The sequence below is a fragment of the Cupressus sempervirens genome, chromosome 1 (genome assembly GCF_028749045.1).
Source record: "Cupressus sempervirens isolate cs-2001-9-10 chromosome 1, ASM2874904v1, whole genome shotgun sequence".
Lineage (NCBI taxonomy): Eukaryota > Viridiplantae > Streptophyta > Pinopsida > Cupressales > Cupressaceae > Cupressus > Cupressus sempervirens.
In genome coordinates, this window is record NC_143118.1 from 33,936,923 (window position 1) to 33,964,168 (window position 27,246).

At 33.4% G+C, this 27,246-nt stretch overlaps 1 pseudogene; it reads right to left on the reverse strand.

The window, feature by feature from the left end:
* Positions 1-7,500: 7,500 nt before the first annotated feature.
* Positions 7,501-27,246, reverse strand: part of LOC149576035 (kinesin-like protein KIN-14E) — a 72,039-nt pseudogene continuing 52,293 nt past the window's right edge.

The window sequence follows — 27,246 nt, forward strand, 5'->3', positions numbered from 1 at the left end:
CTCCTCATCATAGCCCAGTTTTTCCAGTAAGTGCTACACTTCTGCAACCAAGTGGATCCCCAATATAGATAGTAGATTTGGGAGATGGAAAGAGTGTTAGTAGTGAATCTACTAAATCTGATGAGGTAGCAAAGAAAACCTCAGAGGTGGAGAAATGCCTGAGCTCTTCCAAGCTCATTTCTCAGGCCCTAAAGAATCCCTTCTCTTCAACAGCAATGACAATCACTCCAGCTAAGAAGAAGATGTTTAGCATAGAATCACTTGAGATGACCTCCGAAGTGATAGGCACTGATTCTTGGTTAGAGGATACTCTGGAGAGAAAGAGAAAAAGGAAAGATGAAAGTGCCCCTGCCAAGGATACTATATCACTTGTAGTTCATTCTGGATATGCATTAACCAAGGTAAAGAAGTAGAAAAATTTGTTTATACTTGGGAAAGATCTAGAAATAGGGCACCTAACAATGGAGATAGCCAATCCCAACAAAGAAGGAAGAATTGAAGATATGACAATTGATGGTTTTACTCTACACTCGGTGGACCTTGGAGAGGCCAGACATGACATCAAGGTTGGCTTGTGGAAGTCAACCAATGAAATAATTAAGGGACAATTGGAAAACCTAAAGTTGTCAAAAGCTAAAAGATTTATCAGATAATTGGTCACCTCATTGGAAACTATCTTCGAAGTATTAGTAACAAGAAATCCTACTACTGTCAAAGTTCAAGTCCTTATCTCTCAACTTTAGGAAGATAGGCACTTTGGCCAAATTGGTAAAAACTGCATTGGGAACCTCAAATTAGAGGGAGTCACTATTATAGAACAAATTGATAATGTTATCTTAATATTAGAAATAGAGAAGGATAACATCTTAGCAAATAGTAGTACTCTAGCCAGAGAAAGAATGAAGTGTGATGATTGCAACTCTCTTCTGAAGATGATCATTCAAATGAAGGCAAAGGACACCATTGAAGCAAAAATCTTGCCAAAGGGAGACAAACCTCTATTCGAATGACTTCAGAGCATGTAGTTCAAGTAAGAAATGATCCTATTAGTAGAAAAAGGACTTAAGGAAACAAAGGATAAATTGAAGAAGACCCAAGATAAAGGAGGGGATACATACAGATTCATAGACTAGTGGCCAAGGGAAAGCACTCATTGGGATAAATGTCATGAAGGAAAATTTCTCCAAATTCTTAGATAGTCTAACTAATGTGTCTTCCAGTAATCAAAATAGAGTTGCAAAACTTTAGAAACTCAGTGGATACATACACGTGGCTACAGAAGAATTGCCAAATCAATTGAATGTTGTGAAGGAGTTGGCCAGGGAGCATTCCAAGTGGCTCTTGAGATATACCAATATACACGTGCCTAGGTATGAAGAGCTAATCCTAATCATACTTACTGCTAAGGCTTATAGAAAAAAAGATGAAAAGGGGAAGAAGATGAAGTGATTCACATTCCACCCCCTTTTCATTTTCTTATGTAATTATTTCAATATGACAAACTAGTTTCTTGCCATTTGTCATTCTTTGAGGAGATGAACCGATTGAGCTTCTATTGTAATGGTCATCTCAAAATTTTATATGTATGAAATTAAAAGATTAATAAAAGGTTGAAGTTGTTTTGGTGTGAAGTACTTGATGTTGTAGAGTCAATTGAATGGTATTTTGTATCAACTATTTTCTGTTCCATTTCTGTTAGTTGTAGTTATATGTTTTCTCTTTTGTCTAGATTGAGGTAAGGAAAGAACATAATTTCATTCCCTTATTTCAAGGTAGTGAACAAATATGATATGTAGTGTCATTGTATGTTCAAAGAGGAATCCCTTAAACATTTTTTCCTTTAGTTAACCTCTTCTTCTCTGTAGTTTAGATTCTAATTAATTCAGTTCAATATTAGTTGTTATGCTATTAAGCTTTGTGGGTCCATAAGATGTGTGGGTTCATAAACTTAATCGATTCTTTAGAAGTCTTTTCTACCTAAGTTAGATCCTATTTAGGTTTGGCTTGGTTTTACCTCTACTGTTCTTAGGTCAAGAACATACCCCCATATTAGTTTTAGAAATAAAAAATAATTCATTGCAAATCTACCATAGGGAGCTGTACCTATCAATTCAGAGAAAAGACAGTCTATCCATAAGAGGCTTTTCAACTATTTGTAATCATATATTGTTCATAATTTGGGTATTCGAGAGTCATAATCAAAGAAGAACAAATCTATTTACCAATATATTTTTGGTGACTCTCTTGGGGAATACGAATAGTCACTTGACTAATAAGCCTACATCATAAGGAAAAATTATAGTACCTAATCAGAACATTTTTCCAGTGCTCCAACCTAACCTTGGTTTTCAAGATGACCAAGAAGACATAATTTCATCCCTTAATACATTTGCTTGGAGACATAGGAGGAATGCTAAACATTACAGGAATGCTAGCCAAGTATTGTAAGAGGAAGAAAGAAGAGCCAAAGCTTTAGAAAAAGCTATTCAAAGGAGTGATATCTGAAGAGGAGAAAGACAATTGAGACGAGAAGCTCAAAGAAAAAACTAACCTAGCACCCTAGAACAAACAAGGTTCCTCAGAAGTACCAAGGAACAAGGTGGGCAAGACCCTATTTTTGATAAACTTATAGAGCTTGGTTTTCCCATCCTAGTTATTCCAAAATGGAAAGGTAAAAATAAAAGCCAAAGTAGACCACCTTCCCCTATTATGAATCAAAGCACTTTGCATACTACTTGCCAGGTACTAGCCCTGCACAGAATCACTACTCCCCTAGTTGTTAATTTCCCACCATACCCTGCCAGAACAATTATGGTTGCTCCATGGGCTATAGCGACAAGACCATTTGCACTAATGACTTATCATCCACTTCCAACTACTTCAAGGAAGAATTTCCCTAAATTTTTAGGTAATGGGAAGGTTACTACAAATGAACACATTAAAGCCTTCTTTTCAGCTACTCACGTCTTAGGAGTTGGACATGAGGATGTTTTCGTAAGATTATTTGTGGAAACCTTGATAGAAAATTTAGTAGACTGGTTCTATCATCTGGATGATGGCTCAATCACTGATTGGGATACAATGAGAATGACCTTTGAGACAAGATTTAAGATTGTGGAAGATGAACATGTTTTGTTGACATAGTTGACATCTATTAAAAAGCAACCTACCATAAGTATGAGGGATTTTGTTGCTAATTTCAATAAGATTATTAGTAGAATTCCAACTACTAATAGACCCACTGCTAGTAATCTCAAAACCTTCTTCATAAGTGCGATGCCCCCAGATATCAATTACGACTTAAGAAGGGCACATCCCATAGATTTGGTAGACACACAAAAGAAGGCAATTGAATTTGAAGATGAATCGATTTCTGTGGGAAAATGGAAGTGAGAACTTCAAACTAAAGGAAGTTCCAGTAACACCACATCATCCGATCAAATGATTCAGAAATTGTCAAATGAGTTGGTAGTAGTAAAAAGGAAATTACCCGGATTCAATAATTCCTACCAACAAAATTATCAAAATTTGCTAGGAAGGAACAATGGTGGAAAATTTCCATAGCTTATAGGCTCACAACCTAGGTTTAAAATTGAAGTAGCACAAAAGAAAGGAAATATGTGTGTCTTTCATTTGACAACAGATCATGATAGTGAGAGCTATCTAGAAATTGCTCGTATGATGTAGTTATTATCCACCAAAGAGTTGAAAAATGCAACCCCTAGTTAAGAATCAGATTCATACTCAAATGGTGACTCTAGAAATTTATTTTTAGAATATGAGTCAGATTGTAAACCAAAGGCTAAATGCTATGCAACTATTGATGGAATTTCATACATAGTATTGACTCAAGGTCAAAGGAAAAAGAATCAATCACTAGTACAAAAACAACAATATATTACTAAATAAGCTACTAAAAATTGTAGATATGTGACTAATTTTGATCATGTGACCAATGGTAGTTTATTGCCAGACATTTATCTCTCGACCAAATTTATGACTAAATTATTTTGATCATTGATTTAGTCATTCATTCTTGTTAGCCGGTAGTCTATTTGGTAGTTTATGCTATAATTTTGGTAGTATATCTAATAGTTTATTTAGCAATTTATTTGATAATTTATTTAGCAATTTATTTGGTAGTTTATGTGTTAATTTTGGTAGTATATATGATAGTTATTTGGTAGTTGATTTGATAGTTTATTTAGCATTTTATTTGGTAGTATGTTTGGTAGTATAATTGATAGTATATTTGGTAGTATATTTGGTATTTTATTTGGTAGTTTATTTAATCATATTAGGGTACAATGGAATCGAACCACCATCCTCCTACTTGTAAAGCAGGTGCTCTTCCATTGAGCTAGTACCCTTTAACGAATAGTGATGTTATTAAATGCATACTATAAAGATCAAGATAATTTTTTCATTATCAAATTTATTACATGTGACTTGTTCCCCTTATTATAATAAAATTGTGGAACAAAAAAAGAATAACCAGTAGTAGTTAAGTGTAAAAACCAACCAATTCATTTCATAACCAACAACTACACTACTCAGATTGTGAACTAGTTTATTTAGTAAATTATTAAGTGTTTATGTAGATGATCTTCATGGCAACACCTTCTTTCCTAAATACTAGCCACCCATTTGTTAGCCTAGCCTTCTTTCTTGATCATTGTTATGGTGGTCATATTCTTCCAAATGACATCTTAGAGGTACAAATACAAATACAATGCTTCTTATTTTATAGAGCCATGATTTAAAAATGAATTAAAAAACCAATTTGAAATGCTTCCACACAATCTTCAACCAGTTCAATTCTTGATTATATTATTCTACATCTTGAAAGTCATCTATGCATTGAAATGAATGCACGACTCCACAATCCATCATTTTCTATCCTCTATTTGATGACAACCACAAAATGTGATTCAAAACACTAATACAAGAATTGTTCAATCTGCCCAAAGCATTATGATATACTTTTGGACTGTCAAAATATTATTTCCTAATAGTAATATCATTGGCACTTTGATGTTTTCCTTTATAGGCACACTATGGGACATACAAACCCAAATGTTTATGTTAAAGCACGAAAACCAATTATAGCATACAACTCCAAAGTGAAAACTAAAAAGCCAAAGGAAGGAGCATACCTTTTTAAGGTTCCCAATCTCATTAGGGATGATACTAATGTTATTTCCTAATAGTGATAGGTCCTCTATATTTTAAATATAGAATAATTCTCTAGGAACTTCACTTAATCTTGTAATATTTCATTGTGTAAGCTAAAATCATAGTCATATATGCCCAAACAATTGCTCCAACTTAAAAAACATTAAATGAGAAAATAGCCATACATGTACTCTTTTGTCATAATTATTATCCATTTATAATGTCTTCATGTGCCCTATAGGAGTTCAAAGACCCTACAGAAGGTGAGAGAGTAAAAGTTGACCCACATATAGGACTTACTAATTTTTAGCATTCACGTGTTGTGTAAGGCCATTATTCCTTCTCCTCTATTGTTGAAGGACATATTTCTCTAACTTATTTTGTAGGTTGACTGCAACATGTACAAGAAATGGTTCCAAGGGAGGAGCCACTTATTTAAAAGATAATGTATTGAGCATGGAAGCCATTATTGTGGTATTGAAATTGCCATATTAGTCGACACTTGGCTCCTTCACCATGTATTTCTGCCCAGAATCCTACACCTAGAAAAGGAGATTTATCAGTCAAGCTCTTGTCTACTTTCATTTTTTTTCAATTTTCTCAAAGGAATTGACATTCACAGGTGGGTCTCATGTAGGGGTGAATTATTCGATAAAAATAGCCTCTTTTTTAGCATTTTTATCATATATATATACCCATTTAATCAAATATGATTTCTGTAATTTCTCAAGTGAGAAAAAGTTTGTTAAACATCTCATGTCAAATGTTGTGTCACATTATGTATAATTACTGATTTTTTTAATGACACTTGTGGATTTGATTTTGCTTGTCACCTTTTGTAGCAAGATAACGAATTCACATGCTAATTTTCTTTAGCACTACAAAAGCAATGATTCTATCGCAACATAATTCTGAGGGAGACTTCATAACTAAGGTGAGACAAAAGATAGTATACTATCAACATCTAGAAGAAGCACAAAATCTCAATTAACACATGTGACACGAGAAGAACAAACAAATCTTTTTCTGCAGACCCTATACATTATGTTCTTCTTATAATTCTGTGGCAGCCATTGTTGGATGCAAATCCATCAGTTACACATGTGCAATATCAAGCTTTGGATACAAATATAGTTTTGTATGTGCTCGGGTAGAGAAGACAAAATGGATGATTTCCAAAGCAGAGGAGATGGTGGGAGAGTCAAAGGCTACGAGTTGACTCTATGGTTTGGTTTTAAATGTTTGACATTTTGTCAAACATTTTGCATGCAAGATCTGTTTACTCATAAGTTTTATATCATCCACTGAATATATACTCATAAGGAAAAGATTCCCCTATGTTATCATAAATAAACGTCTACAGTAATGGTTCATCTTCAAAATTTTCAAAATTTCAATCTTTAAAAGATAGGCAAAGAAAGAAGAATTTCCTAACTCAAGTTTGGCTCTGAGGTATTCAATCTATAAGGCTTTAACTATAAAATGAGATCTTGTCAAAACAAGAAAATACTCAAATGATTCAAAGCTCTGCTATTAATTGAATAGTCAAGTAACAACTACAAAGGAAAAAGTGAGAAAACACATACACAAAGAATACATTATTTGTGGCCAGTGCTATTTCTGAAAAGTTAGTGTTGAAATTTTCTATCCATACATTTCTTTTAGAGGAGTACACTCTTGGATGGTTTCCATTCTTGTCTATGGTTGCTTCTTCTCTTGATTCATCCTCTTTATACTTTTTCAATGGTAAATAGCTCTATGGGGTAGCGAGAAGATGAGTTCCCATTCCATGCTACCTACTCATTTGGTGAGCACATTTGTAATTTACAATTATTTTACTTTATTACCACAACTTATAACTTTTTTTCTTTACATCTAGATAAACTATTATGTAGAACTCATAATGTGCCCACTGATCTAAAAGATGCAATTTTTAAAATATAAATTTTGAAATCTTGTTTGATTAATTTTTTAGCAATTTATTCTCCATTTAAATTTTAAAACTGTATGCTTATTAGGTACTTGAGCAGGTGGTCATTAATATCAGGGATATTATTTGGTTTGTTCAAATAGATAACCAAATAAAGAATTACTGGAACACTCGTTTGAGCACAAACAAATAATTCCAAACTATTGGATTAGAAAAACTATGAATATAAGAAGTGCAAGAAATAAGAAAAAACATTATTGCGATATCGCTTCCGAAAGTGTAACACATATATAACTTTAAAAGCATCAAATAACACTGATTAAATAAGTGACATAACTTTAAAAGCATCAAATTTTCACAATCTATAAAAGTTGTATTCTCTGGAAGCATTTTATTTATAAGCCATAAATAGGGAATACCATCTGTTTATACTTCAAAAGCTCAGTTGGATCAATTTGTTTCCAAGCTGCACCAAGTTCTATGCCTTAAACTCTATTAGGCATAGTGTTTCATTTATATCATTTTCATTAGGATTGATTTGTACAAACATGAGAGTTTTTGAGTCTCCTCCTGCAAATATAATTAATCTCAGATTGTCGTAAGTTGTTTCAATCAGCTCAGGATAGAGTAGCATCTGAAAAAATAAAATAGAAATCCAAACATTTAGAAAGGAAAGGTTCACACCTAATGAATCTTGTAGCAGATGTGTTAACTTGGAGTTTTTGTATCCAAACAATAGATCATAGAAGTTTAGAAAGTTGTGCTCTTTCAATGTATAAAACATAAAACATAAAGAGAGAAAGAGATTTTGTTATCAAACAAACCTGAATGGAATGTGACTATTCTTGGTTGCTAGAGAAGATATTACATCCCCAAGTGCAAAGAGTGATCTGTTAATGTTTTGTGCCTCTTTAAGGTGCTCTCCTTGAACATTAGTTTTAGCAACTCACTCACTACCTGCAAGATCCACAAGCCAAAGCTTGCTTCTGGTGCACTCTCCATTAATCAAATTCTCACCTCTAACCATCACACAAAGTATACTGTAAAATACCAATACACAAGGACTTACTAAAAATCAAACATATGATCCACATCCAATGCACAAAACAAAACATAAAAATTTCAAATGATTTTTCTGTAAGATATTGGAGTAGGATTGAAAAAATTAGAGCAGTTATGTGCCAGGGCATCAAAAACATAATTTATATGAGTGGGACTAAAGCACGAGATACGAATTAAAGCATTAAAAAGTTGAATAAATTATCTTTAGGGGTATCACATACCAGCCTGAATGACTACTATGTTCATTAGCATTAGTTGAGCCAACAACTTGAGCACTACTTCCAATTTGCAACATCTCCCAAACCTCACTCATGCTATGCACTTGAGCTTCAACAAGCCCTGGAACATGATGAACCCCTTTAGCTACCTATTTTACCTCCAACTTATCAATAACACATGCAACAATTTCAAATAATTTGGCTTATTATCAATAATTGAGAGCTATATAATGACAAGATAAATTATGAAGCATTAAATGTGTTTAGGATTTACTTCTTTATGATTTTTCCTAGTTGAGGAGGAGCTCCAAGCAAATCTCAAATTTTCTCATTGTATACTTCTAGAGCACTAACAAAGATATCATACTTCACTTGCCCTTTTCTTTCATGAGCTACTCTGAAGAGCTCCTCCAATGTTCAACAGTTGACACTTCAATTTCTTTTGTTCCTTCCATTGTAAATGTCTTCCCAGTTCCAATTTTCCCATATGCAAAGATGCAAACATTGTACCCATCCAAAACTAAAATGGCAATAGGTGCAGTGTTGGCAAAAAAATCCTCTGCTAGAATAACAATAGTTACAAATGAGTTGTTCCTAAAAATTATGTACTTCTCTGCTTGACATGACAATAAAAATGAGTTTCAACTGAAATATTTACAAATCTTATAGCATCTATAAATAACATTTACCTTGATTGTCCTGTCGGGTAAAAATTGAATCAAATCTGAAGACTTTTTTGGGAGCCCCATTTTGTCGTATGTTGATCTCACAATCTTTGGCAACATCAAACTCTACTATAGAAATGGCTCCTTGCATGATCTCTTCAGTGCTCAATGGGTGGCACCTACAAAAGACTAATGTTTCCTGTAGAAAAACAAAAGTAAATATGACTTCAAAATTTATCCCAATGACCTAATTGTTTCAATGCAGATAATAAGAAACATGAAATTATTTACATGCCTGTGAGCTCCAACAATTTGTTATAGAGTTTCTTGCATTCCTTACATTCTTCTACAAAATTTTCTTTTAGTTCAATGAACTGGACTTTCAAGTCTTTGTGCTAATCAACTAGAAAATAAAAAATTAGAAAAATACCAGCTCCTTGAAGGTTTGCAATAAAAAGTAAAAAATAGTTCAAACATTTCAAATCTTATGTAGAACTTGCACAACAAAAGTCATTCCACTCATATCAACAAATGATGAGACATGAGAATTGGCATCCTTTGATACTTTAACACAATCACTCTTCAGCATCTACTATCCATAGAAACAATTCAAAAGCATGCTCAGATTGCACAGTTGATGCATAAAGAAAAACAACTTTCTGATAATACAAATTATTGTTCTCAATTCCTACCTTTAGCTTGTCACTCAATAGGTGGATTTTGGAGACCCACATTTTCTTCTCACTCTCATGCTTCTCCTGCAGATCCCTTAGCTCATTCACTTGACCCTCCATGACATCACTTGATAAGATCCCTAACTTGATTGCATCAAAAAATTAATACCATTCGTTGAAGCATAGATGTGAATAAGAAAGTTACTATGTTTTAGTATTTATCATAGCTAATCTTAATTTGATACCTCTAACTAGGATAATTAAAAAAAAAAATATTGAAAGTGTAATATCTTAAATGAAATCAATTAGCAGTAAAGCACATTAACAAATTAAAACCATCCATTGGAAATATAATTTCCAAATGACTCATCCATTGTATTTTCTACTAGGAATCATATAAATTGGATTGTACAATATTTGTAACTATAATCTTCTAAAAAGGCCAAAAACTCTTGTAGGTTTGTGTAAGTAAAATTTCCTTGAAAACACAGTAGTCTAAGCACATATGTATTCTCAAAAGCAATATTTTTTTAAGGATTTCTAAAATCTTTGGCTTGTTTAAAGTGGAACAATTATTGTGGCCTCAAATACCTATGGATTAGTGTTTATTTGCAAAGAGTTATTGATATTTGAAGAGGTCCAATTACTATCATGAACACATGAATTTATCGATTCTCAAAGTATGAAATCACTATTACTAAGTAGTCACATTGATTCAAATGTTAATTGTTTCAAAACAATGGTAGTGTAGAATGGAAAAGTAGTGAGAATTATATGAATAATACTATTATTAACAAGAGAAATGCAAGGAATATATTGTGTCAAAATAGTAAGGTGAACGACAAACATATTACTGTGGATGGTTTATCAATTTCAAATAGCTGCAAGATTGACTATTGGAGTCTATACTCTGGAATAAGGGAAACACAGATTCATTGTCAAAAAATAGTGATAAGAATAAAAGATATGATTTTTTTGGTTCCCTTTGTACTAGTTTATTTTCACTACCTTTGGAAGGCTATGCAGCATAACAGGCATTTTGTCATGACAGCGTCAATTGAGAATCAAAGGATGTATTTAAACAAAATATTTTTCTATCCTAAAACTCTTTTTGAATTTCAAAAGTATAATCAATTATTCAAAGCCTGATTGATAACAGTTTCAATATGAAAGAAATTCATTTTGATTTCATGCCATAAAGAAGATCATTCAAAAAAAAAAAAAAACCGCCAGGCACACAAAAATGTAATAGCTACATGCAATGATCAAAAGTTATCATCCAACAAAAATATAAAAAACATACCTTAAAATATAAATATAATCCTTGTTTGTCATTTCCTTGCTCTATCCCCTCAGATCATGGTCACCAACCAAAGAAGTCGCCTTGCACAAATTGTCTTGTTCTCCTCCCCACAAAACCTTTTCTATAAATCTACATTTCACATGTTCGCATGTTCTATAAATATTTCCTTAAGATGGTATCTCTTTGAGATTATTTATTTAAATAGTTCACATGCCTTATCCATGCCACCAAAATGTCTACAAAAGTAGTTAAAATGTCTAGAAAAGATCTTATATCCTTATGCTTTGATAAATGTCTATTCATTGTTACTAGGATCTTATCTCAAGACAATAAGGGACAATGCTACAAAAGGTTGTGAAATTTAGCTTTACACCTATCTCTTATTCTTTCTTAAATGTTTCTAAGGACTTTTCATCAAATCCATTTCATGTACCTGTTGTAATTAGTCCATGAAACTATAATTTTTGGTGGATATTGTGTCAAATGATTCACATAACTTATCTATGCTTCCAAACATGTCTACCAATATAGTTTCATATCAAAGAAAACACATCTACCTTATATATTAGGGAGGATGTCATTTCCCTTCTCCAAAGCTCTCAGTTTACAATGAGCAAGTTGAATACTAGGAAAACTTATTGAGTCTAGCTCTGCACATGAAAACTAGATTGCTTAAAAGTCTTAAAACATTTTCAACAATTCTAACCATTGTATTCAATGCAAGCACTTTTATTTCAGGCATATTAGCAAACAATTCACATACATGTAATGGGTATTCTTCATGGCATCAAAACCTGATAATCGAGAGCCTTTCTGTAATGCACCGCCACTAAGCTCACCACATGATTTTTGGTGTCTTCGTCCGTGACAACATAATATAGGACAGAGGTTCATACGATTGCCCCCCGCGAACTAGAGGCTATGGTGGAAGTCTCCAAATTAATGGTGTTGTTGAGACACAAGAGGTACCTCGAGCCATAGGAAGTTGCATTTCAATTTTTTGTTCTAAAATTTTGTTTAATTTTTGCAGCATTCGGTGAAGGTGGGTTTCAAAACCCGACTTCCATGAAGGAAAATAAAATTGATAGAGTATGAGTAGGTTATGGCACTCTTTTATATCCAAAGGAAGGAAATGACATGCTCGACAAAGAGATGAAATGATTAACAAAAAATAGAGGTCAATCAAGGTATTGGATAAACGTTGTCGTCAATTAGGACATCACTAAAACCCCTAATATCACAGGACCAATATGTAGCTTTCAATCATGGTTATAATTTTTGAAAGAAGGAAAATAATATCTTGTCACTTCTAAATTAGATAGATATAGGTTTAGATATACCTCTTTACAAAATCATAAATAAATAAATAAATATATATATAAACTTCTAATGTTTTAATGGAAGGGATGTAGGATATATTTTTCATAGAAAGTCTAATTGTAATATTGATATAAATATTGTATATTGTTTGAGTTAAATCTATTGACCTATGTCTAATGAGTAGTGGTTCTAATTATATTGATTCAATAGATCTAAATTAAGTAATTATTAAAAAACATTTTGAAATGGATAACTTACAAAAGATTTGAAAAATTAATGTATAGTAAAAAATATCTTAAAATATAACACATATTATTGAGGTTTAAAATTTTCATAAAAATTAATGTATAGACTAGTAGTTCTTAAATCGTTATCCATATCATCTAGTTTAATCAAGAAGTGTATTCATAAATCATTTAATTAGATAAGACTTTTTTGATAGCTAATTATTCATTATCCATGTGTGATTGGATAAAAAAATATTATTTATTACTTTTAAGAGCTCATAAGAGATCAAGATGGATTTTACAAATCTTCTTTTACATTTGGTTTGGTCATAATGTGATGGGAAGTCCCCAAGTTAATGAACCTTCAAACCTTTGTGTGATCTCCCTCACACATTTTCTATTTAGGTCATAAATAAATGCATTTGTAGTTTATTAGTGTTATTTCATATTTTTGTTATGATAAAAGGTGGAGTGCAATTTAAATTTTTAATGACAAAACGAAAAAAATTGTGTATAAAATAAAGAGGAAATGGTTAAATTTTTAAGTTTATTGAAGGATATACAATAAAATATAGATAATTATATTATAAAAAAATCATATTTAAAGAAGACAAATATATCTTATGACTCAAAATTTTCATAGTATTTGTAACAAGTCAAAATGTATTAATTAGGATGGTACTATAAGGACACATCCTTGAACCTTTGACCTATTTTCTAGAATAGGAAGATCCTAGGTACCATTAGAAAGGTACAATACTTACTCCCACCATCCTATGTTGGTCATCCCTTGGATATGTATGTAAGAACACTTCCATCTAGAGAGATTATTTTCATTATTGGCGTTGTTAGTAGATGCCCTAATATCCCTCAACTATCTTAAGAATGGTAAGACCTCCCTCATAATACTGTACAAATTAAAGTCATGTAACATTTAAAAATGTCTAATAGTTAGGATTTAAAAATGTCTAATAGTTATGATTTAAAAATAAAAAATATAATGACCCTAGTATAGAAGCTTGAGTTTCTAAAACAAGTAATTTGGCACTTAAAGTTGTTCTAGACTTCTTTGCCAAATTCTACACCCTTGCTAACCTCTTTCCCTTGAGAACATGCTCAAATTCCTAATTGATGTTGTACAAGACAACTCATAGTTTAGTCAGAATTGGTGTATTTTCTTTTTTTCAATTCATGAATAATCGTAAAGCTCCACATTCATTTTTCATATGATAAATGGTATATTTTTTTTTTATCAAAATTGTGAATTCGTAAATATCAGTTCAATATTAGTTGAAAGGTCATTAGAAGAAGTTAATTGATAATAATGTATTGACAGGGCAAAAACTCCATTAGTAAGTAATAAAAGTTGTAAAAATGTTAAAGAATCTATTAATATGATAAAAAAAGCATTGATCATTCATTTGTGTGGGTGACTAATTATTAGTGACCAATAATTTAATCATTTATTTAGTCATGTATCTTTGTTTAACCTTGTGATTTTACCTTATGACCAAATTAATCATTTATTTAGTCACTTATGCTTCTAAATTGTAAAACATTACTAGAATTGGATCACTTTGAGTCATGTGACTAAGATTTTTAGTCTTGTGACAAAAAGTTTTAGTCGCATGGTCATTTATTTGCCAAAATTCTACTAGTGAATCCTCCAATCATGCTCACAAGAATGATCCCAGTCCTTCAGCAAGTAATGTTCATGTTGATCAAGGAGTATCCACATCTTAGATAGGTAAGGACAAAATATACTTTGATTTCATTTAATTCTGTGAAGGATCAAAAATCCAAATTTCCCCCATAGATTATTTGAAGTCTCATCCCTCTAAGTTGAAAAGGTTGGTAGATTGTTGTAAAGAAAATGCTATAGATTTAAATCACAATGTCATTGTTGAAGAAGGGGATAAAACCCTAACATCTAACTTGTTTAATCAAGAAGATTCTACTATTTTAGTAACCTCTCCTAGGAAAAAACTTGACTCATTCTATATTTCATTGTATATCAATATATGCAAACTAAGCAATTACATAATAGATTCAGGTGTGTTAGACAACGTTATGCCTTATTCTGTAGCTAAGGCCCTGGGTCTCAACCTCACTCAGGTGCATGGATGATGTTATTCTATGGATGCAAAACAGGTTCCTTTTCTTAGACAAATTAAAGATGCTCAAGTAGCCTTAGCTTCACATCTAGAAAAGAAACTCTTATTGACCATTCTAGTGGCAGATATTCTAGTAAGCTATGGACTTCTCTTAAGTAGGAGTTTTTGCCGAGACTTAGGAGGAGAAATAAAACTTGACTGGTGCCAAGCAGTCATAACTATAGGGAATAAGAAAGTCAAATTAGAACTTGAAGAAAAGGCAAAATTTACTATCTTAAAATCAGATGACCCTAAAGCTTAGATCCTCTATCAAGAGCTAGAGTTCAACAATTACATGTTATTTACTGAAGAGGCTCTAGATGAACAAAGAAATGAAAATCTAATTGAAGGAATTCCCAATGAGGAAAAAGATTTAACAAGCATATGGACACTAGAATTTGATGGAAGCTATTCCTCTTCAGGATGTGGTGTAGGTGTAGTGTTAATATCCCTTGAGGGAGAACCTAAACCCATGGCCTTCAAATTGGAGTTTGGGAATATAAATAACACTGCAGAGTATGAGGCCTTATTACTAGGGATAATGACAGTAAAATAAAAATGAATAAAGATCCTTAAAGCTTGAGGTGACATAGAGCTGATTGTAAGACAAATTAAAGGACAATACTCTATGAAGAATCACAAGTTGAAGAATTATAGAAACAGAGCTTGGGATGAAATAGAAGGCCTAGATGTTTTTTCTATCGAAGCAGTACCAAGGGAGATGAATACCAAAGTTGATTCCTTGGTGGTTTCTGCTGCTCTACTATTACCTCATCCAGAGTTCAAAGATAAGAAGTACCAGATTGAGATTGTATATCGAGCCTCTATTCTAGATAATATAGAATCTTGGAAAGTTTTTGAAGATGAAAAGAGCTTGTAATTGTTCTTAGAAAATGACAAGGCTACTTCCAAATATCAATCTAATGAAGGTAATAATGAAGACTCTAATCATGAGCTATAAGAAAATCAAATGGGTGAAATCCAATTACGAGGTAATATCATTCCCCCATACTTTGTGTCTTTGGAAAAGTTGTTTAATAGACATGATGCCTACATAAAGAAAAAGAGGGCAAAAAAAGGACCTACCACTGGTGAGTACGAAGGAATAAATATTGGTGATGCCTATAATCCTAAAATGATCAATATTGGTAAATGCTATTCACCAAAAGACAAAGAAGCTACTAATCTACTTTTTATAGAATACCAAGATGTATTATCTTGGAGTTATGAAGATTTGAAAAGCTATAGAGGCGAGAAGATAAAACATCAGATTCCTCTCAAACCTAATGTAGTCCCTTTCCAAAAGAAATGAAGATATTTTAATCCTAAGGTAGCAGACGTTATATTTTAGGAAGTAGATAAAATGTTGAAAGCAAGAATCATCTATTCCATCCATCACTCCACCTAGGTAGCTAATATAGTACCAGTCAGAAAGAAGAATGAATAAATAAGGATCAACATTGATTTCCATAATTTCAACCAGGCATCTCTGAAGGACAATTTCACTCTCCCAAATATGGATTACTTACTACAAATAGTGGCTAGATCCAAAATGATGTCCATGCTTGACAAGCTTTTAGGTTACAATCAGATTGAAGTAGAAGAGGAGGATCAACATAAGACAACATTCACCACCCCTTCGAGTACGTTTTCATATCACAAAATGTCCTTTGGGCTCATCAATGCTAGCACCACATTTCAAAGGTGCATGAGTAAAATGTTTGCTGATCTAAAGGACTGGATTATAGTTATATTCCCTGGACGACCTCACTGTGTTTTTAAAAAAGAGGAAATATCACATAGAAGATTTGAAGAAAGTCTTACAAAGATGTCGAGAACATGGAATCTCACTTAATCCAAAAAAAATAATTTTTTGTGTAACAAAGGGAAAGCTCCTTTTTCACATAGTTTCTCAAGAGGGTATCAGAATTGATCCTAGATGAGTTGAAGCCATTCAAAGATTGAGCTTGTGATCAAATAAAATAGGAGTTAAATCATTCTTTGGGCAGGTGAATTTCCTCAGAAGGTTTGTATCGAATTTTGTAGAAACCACTAAGTGTATTGTGGACATGATAAAAGGAAATTCAAATTTAAAATGGAGTGAGGCAAGAAAATAGGCCTTTTAGAATATAAAATTTGCTATTGCTAATGCTCTAGTATTATGTTACCCAAATTATAAGCATGATTTCATCATATACTGTTATGCTTCTGAACACACTTTATCGGCAATACTTATGTAAAATAATAATGAAGGGATACAAGTCCCAATAGCTTTCATGAGCATACCCCTAAAAAATAATGAATTGAAGTACTCACAAATTGAGAAACATGCTTTTGTAGTAGTCAAAGCACTTAAAAATTTTCAATTTTATATCTTGCATTCACATTTTGTCATTTATGTCTCAAATGTAGTAGTAAAAAGTGTGTTAACACAACATGATGTAGGGTGTAATGTTAGAGGAACATGGATTACAAAGACACAAGAGTATGATATCAAAAATAAACCTACCAAGTTGGTAAGGGGTAATGCCTTGTGCAAGGTGATTACAAAAAACAAGATTGCTGAAGGATCAGAAGAATTGGGAGAAAAGCAACTAGTTTTGGTTGTAGGTCTTCATGATTCATGGTTTGAGAATATTACTTATTTGCTAACATATGGAGAATGTACAAAGGGCCTAATTGCAAGACAAAGGAGAGATCTTAAATTAAAAGTAGCTAAATATGTAATCTGGGATGACAAATTGTTTAAGAAAGCCATAGATGGCACTTTCCTCAGATGTGTAGACAAACAACAAAAAGAAAAGGTGTTGAAAACATTTCATGATGAAGCTTATGGAGGGCATTTTTCATCCTTAGTTATGACTTTCAAAATATTAAGACAGTGCTATCACTAGCCTAGAATGTTCAAGGATGCCTATTCCTAGGTAGAAAAATGTAAGATGTTTTCTGGGCGTCCTCAATTAGTTGCCTTACCATTAAGACCTGTCATCATCAAGGGACCTTTTCAAAAATGGGGTCTTGATTTCATTGGTCTAATTAACCCAACATCCAGTGTCGATCACCAGTATGTGATAACTACAACTAGTTACTTCACTAAGTGGGTGGAAGCTAAAGCAACTAAGAAAACTACTTCTGAAGTAGTATGCAAATTTATTAAGGAAAACATACTGGTTAGGTTCAGTGTTCCCATCAAACTAGTGATGGACAACATAGCCTATTTCTCTTCAATTGAGATTATAGATTTTTGCTTTGAGTATGGAATTACAGTCAGTCATTCATCTAATTACTTTCCACAAGGAAATGGTCAAGCCAAGTCCAATAAAAAGAATTTGATAAATATTGTTAAGAAATTGGTGTTAGATAATCAAAAGACTTGGCACAAGAAAATTCATGAGGCACTATGGGTAGATAGAGTAACACCTAAGAGGGAAATTGGCATATCTCCTTTTGAATTAGTCCATGGAATTGAGGTTAATCTCCCATTACCTTTGGAATTGGCTAGGAGAAAACTTAGAGCAGTGATTGAAGATGATATCTATAAAGATGGTTTAGAAAAGAGGATTTTGTACTTGAGCAAGCTTGAAGAGGAAAGAGAAGAAATCATGGATCACATCACACAACACCAGATGCAAGTAAAGAATCTGTTCAATAAGAAGGCAAGACCACAAAAATTCATGATAGGAGATAGTGTGTTACTCTAGGATAAATGAAGTGCTCCAAAGGGTATGCATAAAATGTTTGACACCTTGTGGAAAGCTCCATTCATAATTCATCAGGCATTCGAGAATAATTCTTTCAAATTGGCTTATCAAGATGGTGAGGTGCTACCTCTAACCTATAATGTTTAGGATCTGAAGCTTTATCAAATTTCAAACTGAGAATAGGTAACCCCTATATTGTATTATCATTGCATTTATTTCATTTCTGTGTTTTCCTAGTTAGCTTTCCTTCCTTGCCTTTGCTTCCCTATTTTTCCCTATTTTAGTTTTGTTGGGTTGCCACCTTTTATTTTGCAAAACTAGAGATTTTGAGTTCCTTTCTTGGGTATAGTCTACCCAAGTCCACAGTCAGAGCCAACTGTTGCCCAACTTTTCACCCTATAACCATTTTGCAAAAGTGGAAAATTTTGTGTCTTAGTTAAGCCTAGGTATGTCTGGGTCTAGTGTTAATTCCCCAAAGGTGAAAAGAGTCTCCATTAGATTTTCCATCTTTCCCTTCTCCCATATTTCATGGCTGGGTGGTTTTCCTTGATGTTGGGAGTTTATGGGTAGCTTAGTACCTAATTCGATGGGGATTCTTGCAACATATGAAGGTTATTCACAAAGTTGGGCTTGTTCGTTGTTTATCATGTTTTTTTTTTCAATGGAAGAAGCAAGCTTGTGGAAAATCTAGCGTTTCCTTCTCCTCGGTGGGTTTTCAACCCATGAAGGCAATGTTCCACAAAGAACAATAAATGATGTTTATGGGCCTATGTAAGAAGATGATGAGCTTTCTTATGGAAAATCTCTATTTTCACTATACTTGTCTACCTTGGGAAACATTCAAGATTCATCATGGTGCCTAGAATCATCTTAGGTGGAAAACTCAAAACTGACTTCTCGTCGATAAGTTTTCAACTCATGAGGATGATTTTCTACATTCAAGAGAAAATCGAGTTTGTAAGCGGATTGGGCCCACAAATTACACACAAAACATCTTAAGATGATAATGGAAACAATCTAACCATTGCAAGAAAGGTATACTGAGCATAATTCAATTAGGCAGATATTTCCTTACAGGGTACTCTATTCATAATTCTCTGAAACTTAATGGGAAACAAAAAAGTAAGTATGAAAGAAAGGAAAGTTACCATTGGACCAATGAAAGTAGTGAAAAGACACCGAAATATCTGCTAGAGCTCCCACATTTACTGTTTCAATGGATTTATCCTTTAATTCATTTGTGTGGTGTGAATCTTGAAGATCAATTGATGAATTGAAACTCCTATATAGATGGAAACATAACAGTTATTCAAACTTCCACTTTTTCTTGAATTATTATTTTGTTAAATTGCACAACACTTTCAAATTGTCTATATTTGCAAATTTAATATCCTATTCTTCATCTACATTCAAAATTTCAATTTAATTCATTCTTAGATAGAATGGTAACCAGATTTACAGGGTTTGATGGGCTAAATGGAATCAAGTCCACATTGCAGAATTTAACAGATCATTCAATTCATTTTTATGATATGCAAGATTTCCAAAGGAGGCTGAAGTCAAAGCCAATTCATCCCATAACTAAGAAGCTCCGAGGAAGTGGACTAGTAGAGGCAGCTGGTTTCTTGATGGCAATCCAAGCTCTAGAATTGATTTATGGATGCATAAATTACTACAATCTAGATAACCGACAGATTGTGTTACCTTATCATACAGTATTAATCTCCATTGATAGGAAAACTATGGCGAATTTCCTTTGAATTCTAGAATGGGAGGAGTTTTTTGAATTGACATTAGGAGGAGTGGTCTCTAAATTCTTTGCGAAGAAGATGGTGTGGAGGAGGGAAATTACACAATCCTGGTTTCAAAAGTAGTGGAGTGCCAAGAGTAAGGTCCCCAAAACTCTATTTGGTACTAACCTCAAACTAGAGATTGTAGACATTTTGGTTCTCCTGCATAGACTAAAAGGTGAGGTAGAAGCTCTAAATTTTGTTGAACAATATATCTTTCTGGTACAAGTTATTTGTTCAAATACACAATATATTGATTGGGCCCATGAAGTAAGTGAAAATATTTCCAAAGCTCTCAACACTGTGAAGTTCTACAACACTTTCTATATGTCTTCTTTTTTGATTTATATGCTAGCATCTCTATAGTTATGGCTGGGCCTTCCAAGAATAGAAAAATTTCCTGATGATGTGAAGTGTTATGAGTTCTATCCATGTTTGGAATTACAAAATATTTATGTAGAGTATGTCAAAGTTAATGATGCATTCACAATGAGAATTTACAGTGAACTCCAAGGATGCTTGGAGACAAGATGTAGTCCGGAAGGAATGGAAACTATCAATAAGTTTGGAAGCTATTTTTTCCAGTTCTCATCTCTCTTGTATTTGTGTCTTGCAACTTTCAATGGATTCCCCCTAAAGTTTCCCATGAATTAGAGTGACATGATTGTGTTGATAGAGATCGTGAGGTAGGCGGTCTAGGTGAATGTGCTAAGCAAAAGCTTGCAGAAGAGTGTATATGATTTCCCTATGAAAGTAGGAGCTTATAGTTGTGAGTCCTGATCTAATGTAAAGAATATGCTCAAAGTGTTCAAGATGAAATACAAATTGGAGATGTATGAGGTCTTGAGACCTATGTTTGATCCGAATGGATATGCTAAGGATGTGTTGCAGATTGAGAGTGTGATCAAACACATTACCACTGTTGAAGACTATTGGGAGGATTATAAAGATGAATTTGAAAGTCGAGATCGTGCTTTCACCAGGCTCACAGTAGAGCAAATAAAGACATATAATATCAATCTTAATGTTGAAGGATTGGAGGATGATGGGAAATATATGTATAGTAATACATATTTGACTAAGTTAAGAAACACTCTTATCAATTCAGAGCCTTATGAAGGTGCTGAAGAAGATTTAGAAACTATGATGGCCTGAATCATCAAAAGGATTGGGAAATATGTTGAATGGATAGGCAAAAGAAGTTGCAATAAAGGCACAACCACTCAAGCTTCTCCAATAGCTACAACTCCCTCTTCCTCCTAGAGTGCTACATTGGGTGTAACACGAGCTATCACTCAAGGACTAGCTCAACCTTTAGGAAGAGGTGACCAACCTCCAGACAAGAGCATTCCAATAGCTAAGACTTGTCATGATGGCTACCTCCTAGTTATTGGAACCCAAATTGGTTCTGAAGAGAAGAAGATAGAGGAGCCAAAGGATAGTGTTGTTACACCAGTTCCATCTCCTCATGCTACACTAGTCCCCTCTCCTCATCATAGCCTAGTTCCACTAGTAAGTGCTACACTTTTGCGGCCAAGTGGCTCCCCAATATAGATAGTAGTTTTGGGAGATGGAAAGAGAAATAGTAGTGAATCTACTAAATTTGATCTGGCAACAAAGAAAACCTCAAAGGTGAAGAAAGGCTAGAGCTCTTCCAAGCTCATTTCTTAGGCCTCGAAGAATCCCTTCTCTTCAACTATGATGACAATCACTCCAGTTAAGAAGAAGATGTTTAGCATAGAATCACTTGGGATGGCCTCCAAAGTGATAGGCACTGATTCCTGGTTAGAGAATACTCTGGAGAGAAAGAGAAAAAGCAAAGATGAAAGTGCCCCCACCAAGGATACTATATCACTTGTAGTTCATTTTAGATTTGCATTAACCAAGGTAATGAAGCAAAAAATTTTGTCTATACTTGGGCAAGATCCAAAAATAGGGCACCTAACAATGGAGATAGCCAAGCCCAACAAAGAAGGAAAAATTGAAGATATGATGTTGATGATTTTACTCTATACTTAGTGGACCTTGGAGAGGCCAGACATGACACCAAGTTTGGCTTGTGGAAGTCAACCAATGAAGTAATTGAGGGACAACTGGAAAACCTAAAGTTGTCATAAGCTAGGATGAAGGCTAAGATATAAGGGTTGAACAAATTCATTAGAAAATTGGTCACCCCATTGGAAACTATCTTTGGAGTATTGGTAACAAGAAATCCTACTGCTACCAAAGTTCAAACCCTTATCTCTCAACTTTAGGAAGATAGGCACTTTGGCCAAATTGGTAAAGACTAGATTGGGAAGCTCAAATTAGAGGGAGTCACTATTATAGAACAAATTGGTAATGTTATCTTAAGATTATAAACAAAGAAGGATAACATATTAGCAAATAGCAGTACTCTGGCCAGAGAAAGAACCAAGTGCGATGATTGTATCTTTCTTTTGAAGATGATCATTCAAATGAAGGCAAAGGAAGCCATTAAAGAAAAAATATTGCCAAAGGGAGATGAACCTCTATTCATACGGCCTCAGAGCATGTAGTTCAAGTCATAAATGATCCTATTAGCAGAAAAAGGACTTAAGGAAACATACGATAAAGTGAAGAAGACCCAAGATAGAGGATTTGAGCTCATGAAGGGGCTACATACAAATTTACAGAATAGTGGCCAAGGGAAAGCACTCATTGGGATAAATTTCATGAAGGAGAATTTCTCCAAATTCTTAGATAGTTTGATTGATGTGTCTTCTAGTAATCAAAATAGAGTTGCAAAACTCCAGAAACTCAATGGATGCATACACATGGCTATAGAAGAATTTCCAAATCAATTGAATGTTGTGAAGGAGTTGGCCAGGGAGCATTCTAAGTGGATCTTGAGATATACCAACATACACATGCCTAGGTATGAAGAGCTAGTCCCAATCATACTTGCTGCTAAGGCTTATAGAACAAAAGATGAAAAGGGGAAGAAGACAAAGTGATTCACATTCCACCCCATTTTTATTTTCTTATGTAATTATTGCAATACAAAAAATTGGTTTCTTTCCATTTTTCATTCTTTGAGGAGATGAACCGATTGAACTTCTATTGTAACGATCATCTCAAAATTCTATATGTATAAAATTGAAAGATTAATAAAAGGTCGGCAAATTTTTGGTGCAAAGTACTTGATGTTGCAGAGTCAATTGAATGGTATTTTGTATCAACTATTTTCTGTTCCATTTCTATTAATTGTAGTTATATGTTTTCTCTTTTGTCTAGATTGAGGTAACGATAGAACAGAGTTTTATTCCCCTATTTCAAGGCAATGAACATATATGATAAGTAGTGTCATTGCATGTTCAAAGAGGAATCCCTTAAACATTTTTTCCTTTAGTTAACCTCTTCTTCTCTGTAGTTCAAATACTAATTAATTTAGTTCAATATTAGTTGTTCTGCTATTAAGCCTTTTGGGTTCATAAGATTTGTGGGTTCATAAACTTAATCAATTATTTAGAAGTCTTTTTCTACCTAAGTTAGATCCTGTTTACATCTGGCTTGGTTTTACCTCTTTTGTTCTTAGGTCAAGAACACACCCCCATATTAGTTTAAGAAATAAAACATAATTCATTGCAAATCTACCATAGGGAGCTGTACCTATCAATTCAAAGAAAAGCTAGTCTATCCATAAGTGGCTTTTCAACTGTTTGTAATCAAATATTGTTCATAATTTGGGCATTCGAGAGTCATAATCAAAGAAGAAAAAATTTATTTACCAACAAGAACTTTCTAAGGTAATCAAACCCTTAGGGAAATTGTTGGAACTAAGATTAATAATCTAATCCCCATATTGATCAAATAACCTTTACAGATTTTTATTTGAAAATTCTGCTTCGTTCTGTAGGAACCTCACAATTTGTGTGTCAGACTCAAACACTTGCCAATTGACATTATTATTAGGGATAACAAGCCTAACCACCATTCTAATATGCTTCTTCTTCTCATCCTCAAGGCTCTTTGGTACATCATAAGATGCACTCACTGCTGCAAGTCTATCAACATTTCTATTCTCATTTCTAGGGACACTTTGAATATTAAATGCATTGAAACTTTCAAGAAAATCCCACACTCTATGTTCATAAGACTTGAGAAAACTGTTCTTGGTGACATTCTGATTTATCACTTGATGCGCAACTAACTCAATATATTTGAATATAATTAAGGCTTGAATTCCTCTTTTTTGAGCAAGTAGAAGACCTTGAATCAATGCCTCATACTTTGCTATGTTATTAGTGCAATTGAATTGAAGCTTAAAGGAGAAGTAGTACCTTTCTAGTGTAGGAAAAAAAACATCACACCAACCCCTAATCCATTCTTAGTCCTTGACCCATCAAAGTACATGCTCCATAATCCACTTGTATCTTCTTCCTTCTTGATGAGACTAGGAATAGAAGAACCCTTTTCTAATATACAATATGTGCCAAGGCCTATCTCAAGGGTTTCTGATATAGAATCAAACTGACATGCATTAACCCATTCATCTAAGAGAAAATCAAGTATGTCTGCTAGGGAAGTGGCAGGCTCATTCACTATATCATTTTCATCTATCTCTAGGATAATGCAATCCATATTGATGAGATTAGGAGTGTAGGGCTCAATATGATTGAGGGCTAAGGGCTCTACTCTAATTAAAGCTTTAGTTCCATATCTTTTTCTACAAAACATATATGACCAATCAGAGGATATGTAACCACCTATTTGGGTAGTGAAATCTATTGAGAGATAGATGGAAAAGTGTGGCTTAACTTCAAAAACTGATATATCTTGAACTATAGTACAATCGACGCATGCATGTAGGGCCATTTCAAAATTCCTAAGGATTCCTATATTCTTGATAGTACTACCTATTGGAAATAAGAGGAGTAACTAAGAGGGGAGGGGTGAAATAGTTACTACAAAAATAAATCCCAAATCCCTTAGATGTTAGTACAAAATGCATACAAATAACTAAATACTATTGAATCTCAATAAACACATACATAATGTTGTACCTTGGTAATAACTGGATTAGCTCAGTAAATGATTAACATATAAACCTTTAGATGTTATTTGTGATTACCATTACTTTAACTTATTTGAAAATACATAAAAGAAAATAGCATGTACACATTTGACACTAGGATTTAACGTGGAAACCCAATTTGGGAAAAACTACCAATTGCAACTCGTTACTTTTTTACACTCTTCTGAAGTGAGCCCTATTAGGAGCCAACCCTATTAAAGGTTACAAAACACACTGTTAGATGTGACCTTATTAAAGGATTTAATCACCTTGTTAGGAGTGGTTTTGTTAGAGGTCTCGAGAATAATTCAATGGAATTGCCACCTTGTTAGAGGATTTGCAAATAACTATTAAGCCAACTCTGTTAGGATATTTAGATCACTACTAAAATGGTTAGAGAGTAACAATGAGATGACCTAATTTGAATGCAACTAAATTGCTATTTATAGATCTCCATTCTAGCTTGTACTTGATCCTTCTTGATCAAATATATCTTTTCTACTCCACAAGGATATTGTGCTTTATCCTTCAAATTTGCTTCCTCTTCTCATCATTAAATCTTCAATAACATTTTCATTACATGCAAACTTTCAAATCACAACTTGACCTTATACTTATATTTTTCACTCTGTCAAGTCGGCTCAAATACAACTTAGAATAATCAATATTCATCACCTTAGTCGGTTGGAATCAATAGATAAATCAATTAAGCTTAATATGCCAAAATAAGAAAATCCTTTGTTCGTTGATCCAACATGGTAGAAACTCCTTTGTTAGTTGACCCAGTACGATAGAAACTAACTCATAAATGATTTCCTTTGTTAACCAATAGAAGCTTGGTTAACACTACAAACTTTAAAAAATCCTTTGGTAACTAAGTGAGCTCAGTTAGCACTATTTCCATCCAACTTTCCTTTGTTACTCGAGTGAACTTGGTTAACACTCACTTTCTACAACTTTTCCTTTGACACCCAAGTGAACTTGGTAGATACTGCCTTCTAAAATAGGCAAACACAAGAATGCTCGATAGATACTGAGAATTGTCTTTATTTCCTGAGTGAGCTCAACATATACTGACTGATAATGATTATGACATTTGTGTAACATCAAAGATAGCACACAATTAATCAATTATATCCAACAATCTCCCTCTTTGGCATTGATGGCAACACAACATGTCATAGCACAATGAAATTTTGGATTTAGATTGAGAACTCCCTCTATCAACAAACTGCTTCTTTGGAAAAATTCTCCCTCTCTGGTCCCTTACTTTATTTTGGTTCCAAAATTTTTTCAGAGATATGATAGTAAACTTCTCCCTCTTTGACATCACATGCCAAAGACAATAATTCAGTAAATACCAATGTACCTTAAGTACTAATTCATCTATAATATGCCCTTGCTATTTCTACACCAACTTATTGATCTTCAATAGGTTCTAGTTGATGCTTTCACTAAACTTCATTTAGTGAATTTCAGATAGGGGAATGACCCCTATCTTACCTTTTAGATACAAAAATGCATCCTTAGGTAATGGCTTGGTGAATATGTCTGCAATCTATTCTTTTGTATTCACATATTCCAATCTAACTTCTTTATTCTACACTAATTCTCTTAAGAAATGATATTTTATAGCAATATGCTTTGTTTTGGAATGTATTACTAGATTCTTTGATATGTTGATTTCATTGGTGTTACCACAATATATGATCACTGTATCTTTGATCTCTACCTTTATTCCTTCCAATAGTTGTTTGAACCAAACAATGTTAGAATAATTGACTGCTGCTACTACATATTCTTCCTTTGTTGTGGATTGAGATGTACAATTTTGTTTCTTTCTTGTCCAAGATACTAGTCCTTTACCAAGAAAGAATGCTCCACAATTAGTGCTTTTTCTATCACCAAGACTTCCTGCCCAATCAACATTAGTAAATACTTTTCAGTCCAAATTGCCTCCAAGTTTGTACCATAAACCATAGTCTTCAATACC